Source organism: Myxocyprinus asiaticus, chromosome 41 (genome assembly GCF_019703515.2).
Source record: "Myxocyprinus asiaticus isolate MX2 ecotype Aquarium Trade chromosome 41, UBuf_Myxa_2, whole genome shotgun sequence".
NCBI lineage: Eukaryota > Metazoa > Chordata > Actinopteri > Cypriniformes > Catostomidae > Myxocyprinus > Myxocyprinus asiaticus.
In genome coordinates, this window is record NC_059384.1 from 37,902,130 (window position 1) to 37,920,911 (window position 18,782).

The following is an 18,782-nucleotide window of genomic DNA, read 5'->3' on the forward strand; positions in this document are numbered from 1 at the left end:
GGAGCCCCCGGCATGACGTACACCCCCCCCTTCCTCTCCGGGGGGCGTGCCTTGCACCCCGAATGCCGGCGGGTCATCCCCGCCTTCCTCGACCTGGGAGGAGACAGGAGGGGAAAAACAACAACAACAAAAACAAAATAGGCAAGGGAAAGGCCAACACAGAGTGACAGAGAGAGAGAGAGAGAGGAGAGAGAGAAAAAGAAACTCACCGGTTCTCTGATGCGCCGTTGCGTGGTCCTCGATCACTCCTCCACCCTCTCAAGCGGACGGCAGCCGCTCCTCCCGTGGGGACACTCCTCCGCCCCTGGCAGCGGCCCTACCACTCCAGGCGGTCGGGGAGGCGGACGGCGGCCGTTCCCCGAGTCCGGGTGGTCAGGCTACTCCGTCCCCTGTCGGATGGCAGCGGCGCTCCCCTGGGTGGACGGCAGTGTCGAGGACTCTGTGATGAGAATCCCTCCTCCCTCCCGGGTTTCGGCACCAGTGTAAGGGGGTTCAGTGGAAAGGAGGAGGCGAGAACCGGTTTGACGACTTAAATAATAATTTAATGAATAAAGTTAAACAAAAACACACAAACATAAACACACACAGCACAGCTGCCTGTAATTCTCTCTCTCTCGAACTGTCGTCCCCGGCCGCCTTTATACCTCGCACGCCCCATCAGGCTGATTGGGGACCGGGTGTGTGTCATTCCAGCCCGGCCCCGCCCTCCTCGGCTCTACAAGAATATTACCATATCTTTCAGAAAATAAGTTGCACCTGAAACCAAGTCACACCTAGTCAAAGATTTAAAAAAAAATGTGTTGTATGTTGGACTGATAGCCTGACAGAGGTTGGATCCGCGTTTTTAAAAAGCTTTGAATATTTCAGGTGTTTCTAGACAATCAAGTTTTGTGTGATCTAGTTTAGTTTTACTTGGAGACTTTACTTGGCGAGGAAAATATCCTGCCTTGACTTAAACAACACTAATGACATCAATGAATATAAAAACAGGACATTCATTGCTAGACTCTTGAATGTTGACTCGGTGTGAGGGTGTGTGTGTGTGTGTGTGTGTGTGTGTACTTGTGTTGCAGTCTTATTACCCAGCATCGTACTGTGCCCTGGCTGCCACCTGCAAAGCACTCTGGTAGAGAATGTCAGACAGGAAGCTCTTGTGTTGCTTGTTAGTTTCTGTAGAGACATGTGCCGACCAGTCACATTATTATGCTTGTAGGAACAGTGTGTGTGTTAGGGATTAAATTAAACTGTCCGCATTCTATGTCATTATTATGTAGGGAAATTTATAATGGAGTTAGTCACGTTTGGCAACCATTATAAGAAAGATAAATTACAAATAATTAGATTATTTTTCTGAATAAAATTCTCCACCATTAAAATTGTAATACAACGTCTTGTTGTATTCGCTCACAATTTCTATTGTAAGGAATTATTAGCTTTAATAAGGAAATTATGATTAATTCACTTATTGGAGTAATATTATTCTCATAGCTTATTGAAAATAATATAATTAATAATTATTTATCACACATTATACATTTTGCACATATATAGTGAAATTCTTTTTTTTTTTCACATATCCCAGCTAGGCTGGGGTCAGAGTGCAGGGTCAGCTATGATACAGCACCCCTGGAGCAGATTGGGTCAAGACCTTGCTCAAGGGCCCAACAGTGGCATCTTGGTGGTGCTGGGACTTGAACCCCTGACCTTCTGGTTGGTAACCCAGAGCCTTAACTGCTGAGCCACCACTGCCCCTCAGTCCCCTCACACATATTTAAGGGATGAGATTTGAAGCAAGATCTTTTAAAATCTTGTGACGAGATTATTTATCAAAATATACTACAGTCAAATTATCTTTGAATACAAACAAGACTTTATTGCTAAACATAAAAATGAATCTAACACATACAAACATGAAACAGGTTGGTGAGTAAAGTGACAGAATGTGAAAGAAATGATCAAAAACAAAATTAACTTTATGGAGTCTGTAGACAATGCCATAACCATTTATCAAATCAAATCAATCAAATCACTTTATTGTCACACAGCCATATACACAAGTGCAATGGTGTGTGAAATTCTTGGGTGCAGTTCCGATCAACATAGCAGTCGTGACAGTGATGAGACATATACCAATTTACAATAACATCAAATTAACACAGCACAATTTAAACATCTGATATACACATAATTACACTCAACAATATACAAATAATAACATACACTGTACAGTATACAATACGCACTATATAGATACACATTATTCAATAAAAATAAAAAATAAAAATATATAAAAAAAAGTATATATAGTATATATAGAATGTACAGTATTGTACTGTATTGACATTCAGGCTGTCGGTTGATAGTCAGTTGTTAAGAGAGAATATAATATAATAATAATATAATTTATGACAGTCCGGTGTGAGATATAAGAGTAAGGGTAATAAAGTGCAGTGCTGATGAATTTTGATCGTGGGAGATCAAGAGTTCAGAAGTCTGATTGCTTGGGGGAAGAAGCTGTCATGGAGTCGGATAGTGCGGGTCCTGATGCTGCGATACCGCCTACCTGATGGTAGCAGTAAAAACAGCCCATGGCTCGGGTGGCTGGAGTCTCTGATGATCCTCCGAGCTTTTTTTACACACCGCCTTGTATATATTTCCTGGTGGGAGGGAAGCTCACCTCCGATGATGTGTCTGGCAGTTCGCACCACCCTTTGCAGTGCTTTGCGGTTGTGGGTGGTGCTATTGCCATACCAGGCGGAGATGCAGCCAGTCAGGATGCTCTCTACAGTACTGGTGAAGAACCGTGTGAGGATGTGGCGGTTCATTCCAAACTTCCTTAGCCGTCTCAGGAAGAAGAGGCGCTGATGAGCCTTCTTCACAACGACTTCAGTGTGGATGGACCATGTGAGTTCCTCAGTGATGTGGACACCCAGGAACTAGAAGCTGCTGACTCTCTCCACTGGTGCTCCATTGATGGTGATGGGACTGTGTTCTCTGTCTTTTCTTCTGAAGTCCACCACAAGCTCCTTTGTCTTACTGACGTTGAGGGAGAGGTTGTGCTCCTGACACCAGTGTGTCAGAGTGCGCACCTCCTCTCTGTAGGCTGTTTCATCATTGTCAGTGATCAGACCTACCACTGTCATGTCATCAGCAAACTTAATGATGGCATTGGAGCTGTGTGTTGCCACACAGTCATGTGTGTACAGAGAATACAGGAGTGGGCTGAGAACACAGCCCTGTGGGGCTCCAGTGTTGAGGGTCAGTGATGAGGAGATGTTGCTGCCTATTCTAACCACCCGGTGTCTGCTTGACAGGAAGTCCAGGTTCCAGCTGCACAGCGAGCTGTTTAAGCCCAGAGCCCGGAGTTTCTCATCTAGCTTGGAGGGCACTATGGTGTTGAATGCTGAGCTGTAGTCTACAAACAGCATTCTCACATAAGTGTTCTTTTTTTCCAGGTGGGAGAGAGCAGTGTGTATTGTAGATGCAATGGCATCATCAGTGGAGTGGTTGTTGCGGTAAGCAAACTGCAACGGGTCAAGAGAGAGAGGCAGCACAGAGCAGATGTAATCTCTGATTAGTCTCTCAAAGCATTTGCTGATGATGGGGGTCAGAGCAACAGGATGCCAGTCATTTAAGCAAGTGATTTTTGATTGCTTTGGAGCAGGCACAATGGTGGATGTTTTAAAGCATGTGGGGACTACAGACAAAGAGAGGGAAAGTTTGAAAATGTCCATAAAAACACCAGCCAGCTGGTTCGCGCACGCTCTGATGACGTGGCCCGGAATGCCGTCTGGGCCCGTGGCTTTGCGGATATTCACCCGTTGGAAGGATCGGGTTACATCCGCTACAGCGACGGAGAGTGAACTAACCTCTGTAGCTTCAGCCGCGAGAGCTCTCTCCGCGAGGGCGGTGTTATTTCCCTCAAAACGAGCATAAAAAGTATTTAGCTCATCCGGGAGAGAGGCAGCGGTGTTCACGGCAGAGTTTTTATTCCCTTTAAAATCCGTGATGATGTTAATTCCCTGCCACATGCTTCTAGAGTTGGTGGTGTTAAACTGTCCTACAATCTTGCTCCTGTACTGGTGTAGGGCTTTACTGGTTGTTTAGATCAGTGTTACTATCAGAAATAATTGGTAATTATTTCTGTAGTTATTAATCAATATTTAAATTAATTAATTGGATCTAACTCATTAAAACCTCATATGGGAGTCCAGTAAATGTAGTGTGCTACGTTTAGGAGCAAGTTTGGTTATTAGCAATAATTAATAATTATCAAAGATAATTATTAATTATTAAAATCAATAGAACATTGATGAGAATCAATGTTAGCTTTTTTTTAATCCTTTAAATCAACAATTATCAAAGATAGTCGTTAATTGTTAACATCGATGAAACAATTACAGTTAACACTAGCTTATTGATCATTCAAATTCAATCAAAGATAATTATCAATTATCAAAAATCAATATAATATTAATAAGGATTAACATTGACGGGGCACCACCCTTAAATCAGGGACTAATAACCGAATATTAAAACAGTCTCAATATTAGATTGTTTTCTTAGGAAAATCGGCATCCGAAGAATATCGATTTTCGGGAAAAAAAACAATGAATGAAGGTTTGAATCCGAGCACTGACATCCCGTCAGCATGACACAGGCGTATGCAAAACAAACCAAAACACTTCTCTTTGTAATATAACAAAGTTTATTTATGCAGTAATATCAATTAATAATTAATACAATGCAGTCAATAAACTTCCGACTTACAACTACAAACTAAACAGATGATTAGATATGGAAATAAAAATAATCCTATAACACATAAGGTGTGTGTGTATCAGTGTGTGTGTGTGTGTCAGTGTGGTTAGTGAGAGAGAGAGAGAGAAAGAGAGAGAGAGATTATTAAGTGACAGCCCGAAAGATGATTTCGCGATAGCTGGAGAGAAAGCAGTCCATCACTCAGAGATGCGGTTTTACGAGTGGGGCTCGTAAAAGTCCTGCGTTATTTGACTCTAATGGATGAACTCAGTTGCTGTCTCACCCGCGATGGCAAAAATGCACAACAATCCAGTTTGGTTGGACCACAATACAGCAAAACAAATTTGTGATAATTAATACCCTGAGTATTAATAATGAGCGGACATGGCTGTCCGTAAACTGTACAAGCAAAAACCTTGAAACACAAGAATAACACGCTATAATATTCTATCTCTGCCCAGACGTAACCACTTACTTGAATCGCATGAGGACACAGGTAGAATGTGTTTTCCTCCGTCCTTTAACTTTGACCCGGTTCCTTGAGGCTCGTGTGATGACGGGAGGCCGTTTCCTCGTGCTGTCGGCGGGCGGTACGGCTGTTGATTGTCGGCCGGCAGTACGGCTGTTGATTCTCGGCGGGCTGGCGGAGAACTCAGAAATGTCGACTTGATTGAAGATGGAAGAGAAATCTTTAATCTCTTCACTTCTGTAGGCCAACGGATGAAGATGCGAATTGCTCGGCGGTCTCCTTCGGATCCGTTAGAGTGTTCGGTTGAACACAGAGTAATCTCAACTCGTCCAGCGAGATGGAGATTGTATGGCTACAGTTTCAAGTCGGACATTACTTCCTTAAGCCACGAGGTTGCACCGGAGAGCAGCAAAAAGCTACGTCCGTATTTGGTGAACGAAGTCGCTGGAAGCAACTCTGGATCTCAGAATTATTTGAAGTCCTGATGATGTCATGTTTGATGGACGTTCTGTGGTGTGCCTCATCCAATAGTAGTTGAGAGCTCGATCCTTTAGAGGGCAAGGCTTCATGGATCTGTAGTCTGTTTTGGACTCCCTTTGTTTGATTTTGGCGCGATTTTTATCAGTAAAATTTACGACTTAGAAGGTGGGGGCTTGAGTTATGTTTTTATGACTGTTAGGCCTGCCTTTGTCTTCTATCTGAACACATGAGGCCCAACATTGGCGTTTTGTGGTTCTGATAGTTTTTCGGAGGGCATAACTGGCTTGTTTATGCTCCTCCACATTCCCGGAATTAAAAGCGGAGGTCCGCACATTAAGGGCCGTGCGAACATCGTTATTTATCCATGGTTTCTGATTTGGATAGATCCGTATTGTTCTGGTCGGAACCACGTCCTCCACGCACTTTTTGATGAAACACATTACGCTATCAGCGGAAAGCTCGATGTCATCATCAGAGGCAGACCGGAACATCTCCCAGTCCGTGTGATCAAAACAATCTTGTAGCATGGAATCTGATTGGTCCGACCAGCACTGGATCGTTCTGAGGGTGGGTGCTTCCTGTTTCAGTTTACAGGCTTACAGGCAGAAGCAGAATGGAAGAGTGGTCCGATTTGCCAAATGGTGGGCGGGGGAGGGATTTGTAGCCATCCCGGAAGGGAGAGTAGCAATGGTCCAAAACCCGGTCCACTCGTGTGTTGAAACTAATGTGCTGGTGGTATTTTGGTGCGACTGATTTTAAACTGGCTTTATTAAAGTCCCCGGTCACAATGAACGCGGCCTCAGGGTGCGCGGTTACCACAGCAGTGATAATGACCGCTGTGAATTCCCTCGGTAGCCAGAATGGTCGACACAGGATTTGTTGATCATAAAACATACACCACCTCCTCTTTTTTTACCTGAGAGGTCTTTCGCTCTGTCCACTCGGTGCACGGAGAACCCCGCGGGTTCAATGGCTGAGTCTGGAATCTCTGCAGACATCCAAGTTTCCGTAAGGCAGATAATGCAGCAGTCCCTTGTATCAGCTCGCAGAGCTTGTTGTCCAGAGACTGAACATTTGCCAGTAGAATAGTGGGTAGCGGGGGTCGATTTGCGCGGCGTCTTACTCTGATGAGAACGCCGGCTCTGTTTCCCCTTTTCCTTTTGTGTTTCCGCGGCCGTGCTGCCCAGACAAAGGGCTCTGCTTGCGTGTTTGTAAACAGCGGGTCAGCATTGAGAAATTTGAAGTCCGGTTTATGGTGTGAAATTGCTGAACCAATGTCCAAAAGTGTTTGTCTGTCGTAGACAATAAGGCAGACAACTTCCAAGACAAAAAACATAAGAATTGTGAACAAAACAAACAATACACTACTACGTTGTGTCGGAGCTCGCAACGCAGCATTCATACTCGGCGCCATCCTTCTTTTAGTCTAAATTGATTGGCAATCGGATTATCCAAAGTATTTAAATAATACACCAGCACTTTCAGCAAAAGTCCGGAGATGTATTTGCGTGTCGTTGCGTTTCCTTGCATTGCTTGGTTCTTGGGCTCTTTGTAGAAAGTTCATTCCATCTATGTTTTGGACCTTTGTTAGATCATGGATGTCTGTTTCCTGATGTGTTGATGGATGATGAGGCGGAGCTTTGAATCGAGGCCTTCCACAAGGAAGACTCGTGACTCCCATCAAGTGTGTGAACCGTAGAGCAGAGAGTGAGAGGCTTCCTCGGGACTTTGTGTCCCGAGCTTCCTTGGACTCTACATGGCACGGAGGCTGCAAGCCACGAGGGCAAGAGCGCGGAGGAATGAGGAGCTGCAGAGGAGGTAAAGAGCAGAGAAGAGAGAAGGCTACACTTGTAGGAACGTTTTGAGCTAAAATTGTCCACACCCCAAAGGTGTCCTGAGCCAATCAGAAGTGACTTTTCCGAGTCACATAGTCACTTTGTCCTTTTCAAAGTTTATTAACAATCCTTTGTGTAAAGGGTTCTTGACAATTCTTGCTTGAAATAGTATGTTTAATCATGAATTTTTATATCTTGGATACAACTGAATATATAAAAAATTAATTAACAAACATTCAATGAGAATAAGAGTTTCAACAATAGTAAACATGGTAATTATCCTGAATAGTTACCATTCTTAGTAAAAATGACATGAATAACACAAGATTAGAGATTATTATCATCGATTTGTCAGTTATAAGAGATTACAAATCAATACACATATTTTAAAAGGTACATCAGGCTATAATCATTAATTTGTCAGTTATCAAAGTGATCACAGGCCATAAATTCATTTTCAGAATTATCTAGCAAGGCTAGGTATTGTGTACATTTTGGTACAAAAAGGGAGATTCTGTGCGTTTTATAGGGTTAACTCAGCGAAGTACAGTGACTTTGTGTGTAATGTTCATGGATTAAGATGAGATGTCTTAATGTTAGAATCATGCAAACATGAGGGTCTTTAGATCTGTGTGGAAGTTCAGAAGGTCATGCTGAGTCTGCCCCATGTCACTGTCCCACAGGTTGAAGGGCCTCTCTGACCAATGGCCTTTTTTGTTTTAAATCATGCTATTTCAGTCTCTTTGACCATTTTATCATCCAAAGGCAGGCCTCCACTAGAAATCTTGGTGCCTAGTCAAGCAGAATCTTTTAATTTATGATATTGAGGAAATGCAGGATTAAAAGGTTGGGCTTTCCAGATTCAAGTCATATTGCATAGCAACTGTTCGCTCTTCTGCACCTAATATAGTACATGCTGTTCACCAATATGAGTGCATATAATTCACTGTCATATGCCGTGCATTGCACGAGCAGCATATATGAACATTTTTCCTTATGGTTCAGCTAAGATTTTTAACCTGTGGAATATTCCTGGGGCCTGAATATGACAACACAAATGCAGCAGTGCTGTAGCAGTGGCGTTTTCTCTGAGGAGGCAAGGGAGGAGGTACCTCCTAAAAAACCTGGCATGAGTGTAAATGATGAGAGAATTTTTCATTTTTGGGTAACTATCCCTTTAAATAGTTTATTTATATAAGGTGGAAGAAGGTCGCCTGGTCCGATGAGTCCCATTTTCTTTTACATTACTGACAGCCATGTACGTGTGCGCCATTTACCTGGGGAAGTGATGGCACCAGGATGCACTGTGGGGGTCCAGGTACACCCCTTTATGGCAATGGTATTTCCTGATGGTAGTGGCCTCTTTCAGCAGGATAATGTGACCTGCCACACTGCACACATGGTTCGGGAAGGGTTTGAGGAAAATAATGAGAAGTTCAAGGTGTTACCCTGGCCTCCAAATTCCCCAGATCTCAATCTGATTGAGCATCAGTGGGATGTGCTGGACCAGCAAGTCTTATCCACAGCAGCTCCACCTCGCTATTTACATGACTTGAAGGATCTGCTGCTAATGTCTTGGTGCTAGATATCACAGGACACCTTCAAGGGTCTTGAAGAGTTCATGCCTCATTGTTCGGCATTGTTTTGGCGGCATGTGAAACAGCATATTAGGCAAGTTGTCATAATGTTTTGGCTCATCATTGTATAGCTTGTGCTCTCTTTCCGGTGCTGACAACAGACGGGAGAGGCAGGGCAGAGTGAACACTAGATGTTAATGCCTGTCTGTCCATGTTTTTGTTACACAGTCATTAAAAATAAAAAACCCCATCAAATGCAGTTTTGTGTGAAGCATCTTTTATTAAATAAAATCAAACACAACACAGAAGAAGGACCACTACAAAACTGGTGTTGGGAGTGAGGTTTAAGGGGGTGAATGTAACAGAAGCCAGCTGGTATATAATAGCTGTGCGGTATGTGTAAAACATCACTCCCCTGGCCTCAAGAGGTGCACTAACGACTGATGCTAGAGGCTCTAGCCATTAGCCTCCTTGTTAGCGTGCCCCTGCCAGAGACCCCGGTTCGAATCCCGCTCTGAGTTGGTCGAAGAGGATCGGTTACAAATACATATGTAAGTATGTGATCTTTTTTGAGTGAAATAATATACAAATTATAGGCCTGTGTGTTTGTACATATTGTGATCTATCAGATTTATGAATGGATTTAATCTACAAACTAAGTAAACACTAAATGTAACTGAAATAATTTTCATTGGACAAAAAAAAAAAAAAATAAATCAGCCACCTCAACTCAAAAGTTCATCACATGCCACTGAGCTATAACATCACCAAATGCTTGTTAGTTATTTGATTGTGGCTTTTAAACCTCATTTAAAAAGTCTAATATATGATTTTGGTAGATTTTTAGTGTCTTTAAAGCAGCCTGGGTGTCGAGCAGATGTTTAATTGTGTATGAGTTTATTGGACATTAGATGTATTATTTCACCTTGAAAATTAACTTTTCCCTTGACTCCACCATCTTGGATGATTTTGTTTGCCACTGAGCTTGTTGCAATGGAATTTGCGATTGCCCAATCAATGATTGATGCTAGGGATGTGCATGCAGGGGATAAATTGGGATTTTTGAGAAGGGCAGTCCTAACATCCTCCACCCTCACTTAGAGCACTGGTTGCATATTAATTTGTGATCTAACTGGAACAGAAGTGGGCAGTAGAGCGTGTGTGTAGCGGACCAGGTTCCGACACTGACTAGACAGGACCATAATGCTTATGTAATGAACTGTAAAGAACTTTAAATGTGTTTTCAAGCGAGCAGACTCGCTAAATGGAGATGGAATGTATAAAAATGCATCCAACTGGAGCCTGCCTGCAGGAAATAGAATGACATGATGAACAAACTGCCAATATTCTTTTTTCCTTTTTTTAATTTAACCTCTGTGTGCACAGTAACCGTTTGTACTATTTGGATAAATCGTGAGGGTTCACAAACAGTTACTTGTTTTTTTGTTGGAAGTTAGGAACAGGGTGTAAAGTAATGAATTATAAATACTCTTGTTACTGTAATTAAGTAGTTTTTTCCAGGAATTGTATTTTAAGTAATTTAAATTTTTTATACTTGTACTTGAGTACATTTTTAAGTGCTGTAACTGTAATTTTACTGTACTATTTTCCTTCCATCTGTGTTCACTACATCCCTGTCCTAATTCTATTTTTATCCATCAATGTGATTGGCTACGAGAGTCTCGTGACTCCCGTCAAATCAAATCACTCATAGAAAACTTGAATGGCAGCAGCAGTAGAGGATGTGTCAAGCAGCAGTTCAACATCAACACCTGAACATCCATGGCTGCACCTGAAAGGGCTTTTCGCAATGAAGAAGAACAATTGCTTGATGGTGTCATTTGAGTTTATCCTGCTCAAGCCAATCGAGACATCAGCAGTAATTCTACCTCTATTTTTAAGAAATTTATGGAGGTAAATTTGATATTCCTGTTACTAGATTCTTTGTATCTATATCGTAGCCTGTAAATTAGCTATCGCTGAGATTATTGGGATGCTGTGAGAGATTTATGCAATGTTAGCAATAGGGCTAGGCGATAAAACTAACTTGATATTTATTGGGGGGAAAAACATTGATATTGATGATAAACTTTTAAGTCATTTTCTGTATTTAACCTACGTTCTACATCTATTACTTGATCGCATAGCAAGACAACCACTTGTTTGTGTGCTTTACATTTGCGTGTGTTCCGAGCAGTGGTGTAAAGTAATGAAGTACAAATACTTGTATGTATTTTTACTTTGAGTTTTTACATTTGTTGAAACTTTTACTTCGCTAAATTTTTTTGCCAAACAAATACTTTTTACTCTGATATATATCCTCTCATTACTCATTACCTGGATTTTAAATAATTGTTTCGTTATTTGCGAAAAGAGAGCGGAGAACAGAGTGCAGTGTGTTTGATTGACAGCAGCCAGCGTGAGCACAGACACTCAATCGCATGCACTCATGCAGTCTGTGTCAGACCATTGAGGCGCGCTAAACGTCATGGTTACTTTTGTAACCTCCATTCCCTGATGGAGGGAACGAAACGTTGTGTCGATGTAGTGACACTAGGGGTCACTCTTGGGAGCCCGAGACACCTCTGGTATTTGATAAAAGGCCAATGAAAATTTTGATATTTGCATGCCACTCCCCCGGACATATGGGCATAAAAGGAGCTGGCGTGCAACCACTCATTCAGGTTTTATGCTGAGGAGCCGTGACAAGGTCTGGCTATTTCAGCGGGTAGTTCAGCGTTGTGGCAGGAGGGACACAACGTCTCGTTCCCTCCATCAGGGAACGGAGGTTACACAAGTAACCATGACATTCTCTATCTGTCACTCACTCGACGTTGTGTCGATGTAGTGACACTAGAGGTCCCTATACAAAACGCCACAACTGGCTGAATCGTGTTACGTGAACTGGCGGTGTGTGATGGGCAGACAACTGTGTGCCTCGTAGCCAGCGCACCAGGCCAACATGTAACCTCCCCCAACATAGTTATGAGTGTCAAATGGCCCTTTGGGGACAAGTCGACTACCCAAAAGATAGAGACAGGCTAGCCCAGTCGTGGCCTCTTTTCCCCTTCTTTTTTCCACTCCCTAAAAAAAGGGGGAATATCCGACTGGGCCGACCAGGTCTAGTCGGGGGGTGTCCCTCCCAAGGGGAGGACACCATGGAGACCACACCTCGCCCAGAGAGAGGGGGGATATTTAATTGGAAAATATGTCACATGGTCTTGCCGAACTATGACGGAAGTATGTCATGTGGAGAAGTCTCATGGTAGGTCCTACCCAACGGGGGAGGAGTTACTACAAACATGGAGACTGTGGCAGAGGGGCCTCTGCCCAAGCAAGACACAGTTTGCCAACAGGGAAACGAATTAGCAGAAGATATACATTGCATGGTGTTGCCTACAGGGAACCACCACATGCGGAGCACCTACCCCAGAACAGGGCTTTTAGTTAGCATGTGTACTGGGCCGGCAGCGAGTCTCTCCAAAAACTTGACTGCCATAGGGCTCGGAGGAAGTCAACCAGGGAACATAGTTTGTGAACACTACTGGGAGTTAATGGCGCACGTCTTCAGCTGGTGAAAGGTGAAAGATGCTATGTGCAAATGATACATGCGGCCGGCTATCCCAGGCTTATCCGCTTGTATTGCGTGCCACTACCCGGGATGAAACCGGTTCCACCCAGAGGTTGTAGAACCTCGCAAAGGCGTTGGGTGTTGCCCAGCCTGCTGCTCTGCAAATGTCTGTTAGTGAGGCACCCCTGACCAGGGCCCAGGAGGCTGCAACACCCCCGGTAGAATGGGTTCCTAGCCCTACCGGGAGCGGCACGTCCTGGGCGTGATATACCATAGCTATGGCGTCAATGAGCCAGTGAGTGATCCTCTGCTTGGAGACAGCACTTCCTTTCCGCTGTGCACCAAAGCAGACAAAGAGCTGCTCTGAGATCCTAAAGCTCTGCGTGCGATCCAAATAGATGCGTAAAGCGTGCACCGGACACAGAAACGACAGGGCTGGGTCTGCCCCCTCCTGGGGCAGCGCTCGCAGGTTCACCACCTGGTCCCTAAAAGGGGTCATGGGAACCTTGGGCACATAGCCAGGTCGGGGTCTCAAGATCACGTGAGAGTAGCCCAGACCGAAATCCAGGCACATTTAGCTGACAGAGAACGCTTGCAGTTCTCCTACCCTCTTGATGGAGGTGAGCGCAGTCAGGAGTGCAGTCTTCAAGGAGAGTGCCTTAAGCTCAGCTGACTGCAAAGGCTCAAAGGGGGCTCTCTCTAGACCCTGAAGAACTACAGAGAGGTCCCATGAGGAACGAGGCACGGTCTGGAGGGTTTCAGCCTCCTGGCACCTCTCAGGAACCTGATGATCAGGTCGTGCTTCCATAAAGACTTACCGTCCACTGTGTCGTGGTGTGCTGCTATAGCGGCAACGAACACCTTCAAGGTGGAAGGGGACAGCCGCCCTTCCAACCTCTATTGCAGTAAGGAAAGCACCGATCTGACTGCGCATCTCTGGGGGTCTTCCCGTCGGGAAGAACACCACTTAGCGAACAGATGCCACTTAAAGGCATACAGGCGCTTCGTAGAGGGGGCCCTAGCCTGAGTGATCGTGTCTACCACCGCTGGAGATTCATGGAGATTCCAGAGGTCTGGTCGTGGGTGCCAGATGGTGCCCCGTCCCTGTGAAAGAAGGTCATTCCTCAGGAGAATTCACTGGGGGGGCTGTCGCAAGGAGCGTGAGGTCCGAGAACCACGTCTGGGTGGGCCAGTAGGGTGCTACCAGGACGACCTGCTCCTCGTCCTCCTTGACCTTGCACAGAGTCTGTGCAAGTAGGCTCACTGGGGGAAATGCATATTTGCGCAGGCTAGGGGGCCAGCTGTGTGCCAGCGCGTCTATACTGAGAGGTGCCTTGGTCAGGGAGTACCAGAGCGGGCAGTGGGAGGATTCTTGGGAGGCGAACAGGTCTACCTGTGCCTGTCCGAATCAACTCCAGATCAGCTGGACCACCTGAGGGTGGAGTCTCCACTCTCCCCTGAGGGTAACCTGCCGTGACAGTGCATCGGCTGCAGTGTTGAGGTCGACCGGAATGTGAGTGGCTCGCAGCGACTTGAGGTTCTGCTGACTCCAGAGGAGGAGACGGCGGGCGAGTTGTGACATACAACGAGAGCACAGACCGCCTTGGCAGTTGACTTATGCTACCATTGCCATGTTGTTTGTCCGAACTAACACATGCTTGCCCTGGATCAATGGCCGGAACCTCCGCAGGGTGAGCAGAATTGCCAGCAACTCGAGGCAGTTGATGTGCCAACGCAGCCGCAAGCCCATCCATAAGCCGGCGGCTGCGTGCCCATTGCAAACAGTGCCCCAGCCCGTTTTGGAGGCATCTGTTGTGACCACGATGCGCTTGGAGACCTGCTCTAGGGGAATGCCTTGGAGGTCGGTCCAAGGGCTGAAGAGGTGGTGACAGACTGACGTAATGACCACGCGATGTGTCCCGCGGCGCCAGGCCCATCTCGGGACTCGAGTCTGTAGCCAGTGCTGAAGCAGTCTCATTTGCATCAACCAGAGCGGGGTGGCCACCGCTGAGGATGCCATATGCCCCAGGAGCCTCTGAAAGAGTTTCAGTGGAACCGCTGTTTTCTGTTTGAACGCCTTCAAACAGGCCAGCACCGACTGTGCGTGCTCGTTTGTGAGGCGCGCTGTCAATGAGACTGAATCCAAACTCCAAACCGAGAAAAGAGATGCTCTGAACCGGTAGGCGCTTGCTCTTTACCCAGTTGACCCGAAGCCCTAATCGGCTGAGGTGCGAGAGCACCAAGTCCCTGTGTGCACACAACATGTCCCGAGAGTGAGCTAGGATTAGCCAATCATCGAGATAGTTGAGAATGCGAATGCCCACCTCCCTTAACGGGGCAAGAGCTGCCTCTGCGACCTTCGTGAAGATGCGAGGGGACAAGGACAGACCGAAAGGGAGGACCTTGTACTGATGCGCCCGACCCTTGAATGCAAACCGCAGGAAGGGTCTGTGTCGAGGTAGAATCGAGACGTGAAAGTACGCGTCCTTCAAGTCTACCGGCGCGAACCAATCTTGGTGACGGACGCTTGCCAGAATGCGTCTTTGCGTCAGCATCTTGAACGGGAGTCTTTGTAAAGCCCGGTTCAGTACTCGCAGGTCCAAGATTGGCCGCAACCCAACACCTTTTTTTGGTACGATGAAGTAGGGGCTGTAAAACCCCTTCTTCATCTCGGCCGGAGGGACAGGTTCTATCGCACCCTTCCATAGGAGGGTGTTGATCTCCGCGTGCAAAGTAGCAGCATTTTCATCCTTCACCAAGGTGAAGTGGATACCGTTGAAACTGGGCGGACGCCTGGCAAACTGAATCACGTAGCCGAATCAGACAGTCCGGATCAGCCATCGCGACGGATTGGAAAGCGCAAGCCATGCATCCAAGCTCCGCGCTAGGGGGACCAAAGGGACAACCTCATCGGACGTACCGGCAGGTGGGGCCTCGCGGCAGGGCGGAGCTCGAGGTGCCACACCATGTCGTGTCCGTGCTGAGTCTAGGAACATCGAATCACTTACCTGGCTCCTTGTGACCACCCCCGGAACAGCCTGGGACGGGGGAGGATGAGGCCTGTCCTCGCAACCCGTGGAGACTGTCACATCGGGAGCGGATCTATGCCACAGCTGGGCGTGCAGGGGCAGGGAGACCACCGCTGGAGCGCCAATCCTGCAAGGGTAAAAAGGTGGACAGTGGTCGTGATGATGGCCGTGCACTCCGGGTATGTAACCCAGGGAATGAGGAAACCGTTCTTTTGCTGAACTGTAGGGTACTGCAGCCATTTGGGCATGTGGCGAAATCAAAATGAAAAGGCAACAAAAGATTCTCCACCTGGCCCTCCACTGGGGGATGGAGTGGTCTTCGTACCAGCTCCAAAGCAGTGGGTTTTGTCGACCCTGGGTTGCCCGTCTCAGGGGTGCTTTGAAGCCTTTTGTGGGTTCTTGGCGGCCGGCCATGAGACGGGTGCCGTCTGCTTCCTGCGGTGGGCTCCATGCCGGGGCCGGGCCGAAGGGCAGGATATGCTGGATAGCCTCCGTCTGCTGGTTCACCGTCGAGGACTGCTGGGCAAAGTCCTCGACGGTGTTGCCAAATAGGTCAGCTTGGGAGATAGGGGCAGCAAGGAACTGTGTCTTGTCGGCCTCACCCATATCTACCAGGTTGAGCCAAAGGTGGTGCTCCTGGGCCACTAATGTGGACATTGCCCACCCGAGAGACCGCACCGTGACCTTCGTCGCCCGGAGAGCGAGGTCGGTTGCCGAGCGCAGTTCCTGCATCAGATCTGGGGTGGAACTACCCTCGTGCAGTTCTTTTAGCACCTTGGCTTGGTGGACATGCAGGAGAGCCATGGTGTGCAGGGCAGAGGCGGCTTGTCCAGCAGCACTGTAGGCTTTAGCCGTCAGGGACAACATGAACCTACAGGGCTTGGATGGGAGCTTTGGGCATCCACGCCAGATGGCGGCGCTCTGCTGGCATAGGTGCACCGGGGGAATCGCCGTATAGCCCCTGGCCGCCCTGCCATCGAGGGTAGTGAGGGTGGGGGAACTGAGAAATCGGGACCGGGCAGTAAAAAGTGCCTCCCACGATTTTGCCAGCTCCCTATGCACTTCCGGGAAGAAAAGCACTGCGAGCCCAGGAACCAATCATCGGCCGCGAGGGTTCGGGGGAGAGCGGAGGGTTCCACTCTAGCCCGACGCTCGTGGCCGCCCGGGGAAGTATGTCCGTCATTTCCGCATCAGCCTGTGACTTGGCAATCGTCCCGAAAGGGGGGAGCCCAGCTGAGGCTTCTGCGTCCGACTGGACAAGCCCACTCTCCGATGCTGTGCTCGAGAGCTCATCAGCTTTGCGGGCTCCGAACAAGAGGTCGAACTCGCCGTGAGACGAGCCGGCGGACTCATCCGGAAGCCCGATCGGGGCAGATGAGCATGCTGGGGAATGGGAGGTCCGCGGGGGAATACCCGGCGGAGGCGGTCCCATCGGGGTCCCCAAATCGCCCCCAATCACCCGTAGGTATGCCGCGACCGCAACGTTGCCATGGTCATGTTCTCGCAGTGAGTACATGAACCATCCATGAACACTCTCTCCATGTGGGTCGCGCCCAGACACGAAAGACAGCGATCGTGACCGTCTGAAGTTAAGAGATAACGACCGCAACCAGGAATAACACACAAACAGGAAGTCATCTTTAAAAAGATTCGTCTTTAAAAAGACGTTCCGTGTGTGCCGCTCTTTTAGAGAAATATACTCTTTTAGGAAAATATACCCTCTTTTTTCTGCCGAAGCACCCAGGCGCATTCTCTGCAGTGCACCAGTGCAGAGGAGGGACAAGCCGCTGAAATGCGCCGTCAGATCCAGCAGAGGTGAATGAACAGTCAGCTCATTAAACATCGACCGTTCGGCTCTGAAGAGAAAATCTGAATGAGTGGTTGCACGCCAGCTCCTTTTATACCCATATGTCCGGGGGAGTGGCATGCAAATATTACTCGCCAATTTTCATTGGCCTTTTATCAAAGACCAGAGGTGTCTCAGGCTCCCAAGAGTGACCGCTAGTGTCACTACATCAACACATCGAGTGAGTGACAGATAGGGAACTAAATGCACTTTCAAATGCACATACAAGATGCAATTGACCCTAGCTGTGTGACATCTAAATTAATTAATCACTGTATAAGCCACAGAATATTAGGACCACAGAAATAATGGAGGACTCTTCTAGGATGCTGTGGAATAATTACAGTAGGTGTATTTACCACATGATTTTGTTGTCACATGCGTTTGGTTCTTTCTACAGGACCGGTAGCATCGAGTACTATTGAGTAATTTTTCTGCTGCTTCGAAACGCTCACGTGTGTGTGTGTCTGCATTTGCTGTAAAGTGCACTCATGTCGAGTTGCCACCTATTCATTTTCCTAGAATCGAGTTTTCGATTATTTATTTACATGAATGTGTTTTCATTTATTTTCACTGGTGTATCTGTTCAAATTCTGTTTAAAACTAATAAATATTTTGTAAAAAGGAAATACTTGTAGTTAGTAGCAAAATATTTTTTAAAAGGACTGTATAGTCCATCCTGAGTCCAAGGTGCAGGCAGTGGCAAGTGAAGCATCCCTTGTTGAACAGTTGAAGTTGGAACCATTTTATATATTTTGGACTGTTGTTTTTACTTCTGTGTTCCATCTGGAATAACCTGCAGCATGCAACGGGGAATCAATGCCTTGGTCCAGCTGAGCATGTGGATTCTATGATTTTTAGCTCACGGTGCGCTTCGGGGAATCAACGCCTTGGATCGGCTGTGTATGTGCACTTAATGACCATGGCCCTAAGGTACACTGCACGCCAACTTCTGAATTTAAAACAGAGCTCTTATTGTACAGCTAAAGACTCTTATGAACTCTGTCGAGATGCTGGCTTGCTACGTCCTAAACGATATATCCATCGGGGTTTGAGGCGCAGTTTTGCTATCTCATCCTCTCCTAACATCTTTGTCCCTACCTGTCGACGTAAGACCAACAAACTGTTTTATACTGGTGTTGATCACAGTAATTTAACATTGGTTCCCCGCGTGGAGATTAAACCATTGTCGTCTCCGCTTCAGAGCCTGGCTT

General features: G+C 46.7%; 1 protein-coding gene across 1 annotated transcript in view; it reads left to right on the forward strand.

The window, feature by feature from the left end:
• The window catches only part of LOC127432012 (cadherin-7-like), a 284,601-nt gene that overhangs the window by 58,882 nt on the left and 206,937 nt on the right, over positions 1–18,782 (forward strand). The window lies entirely within an intron of this gene.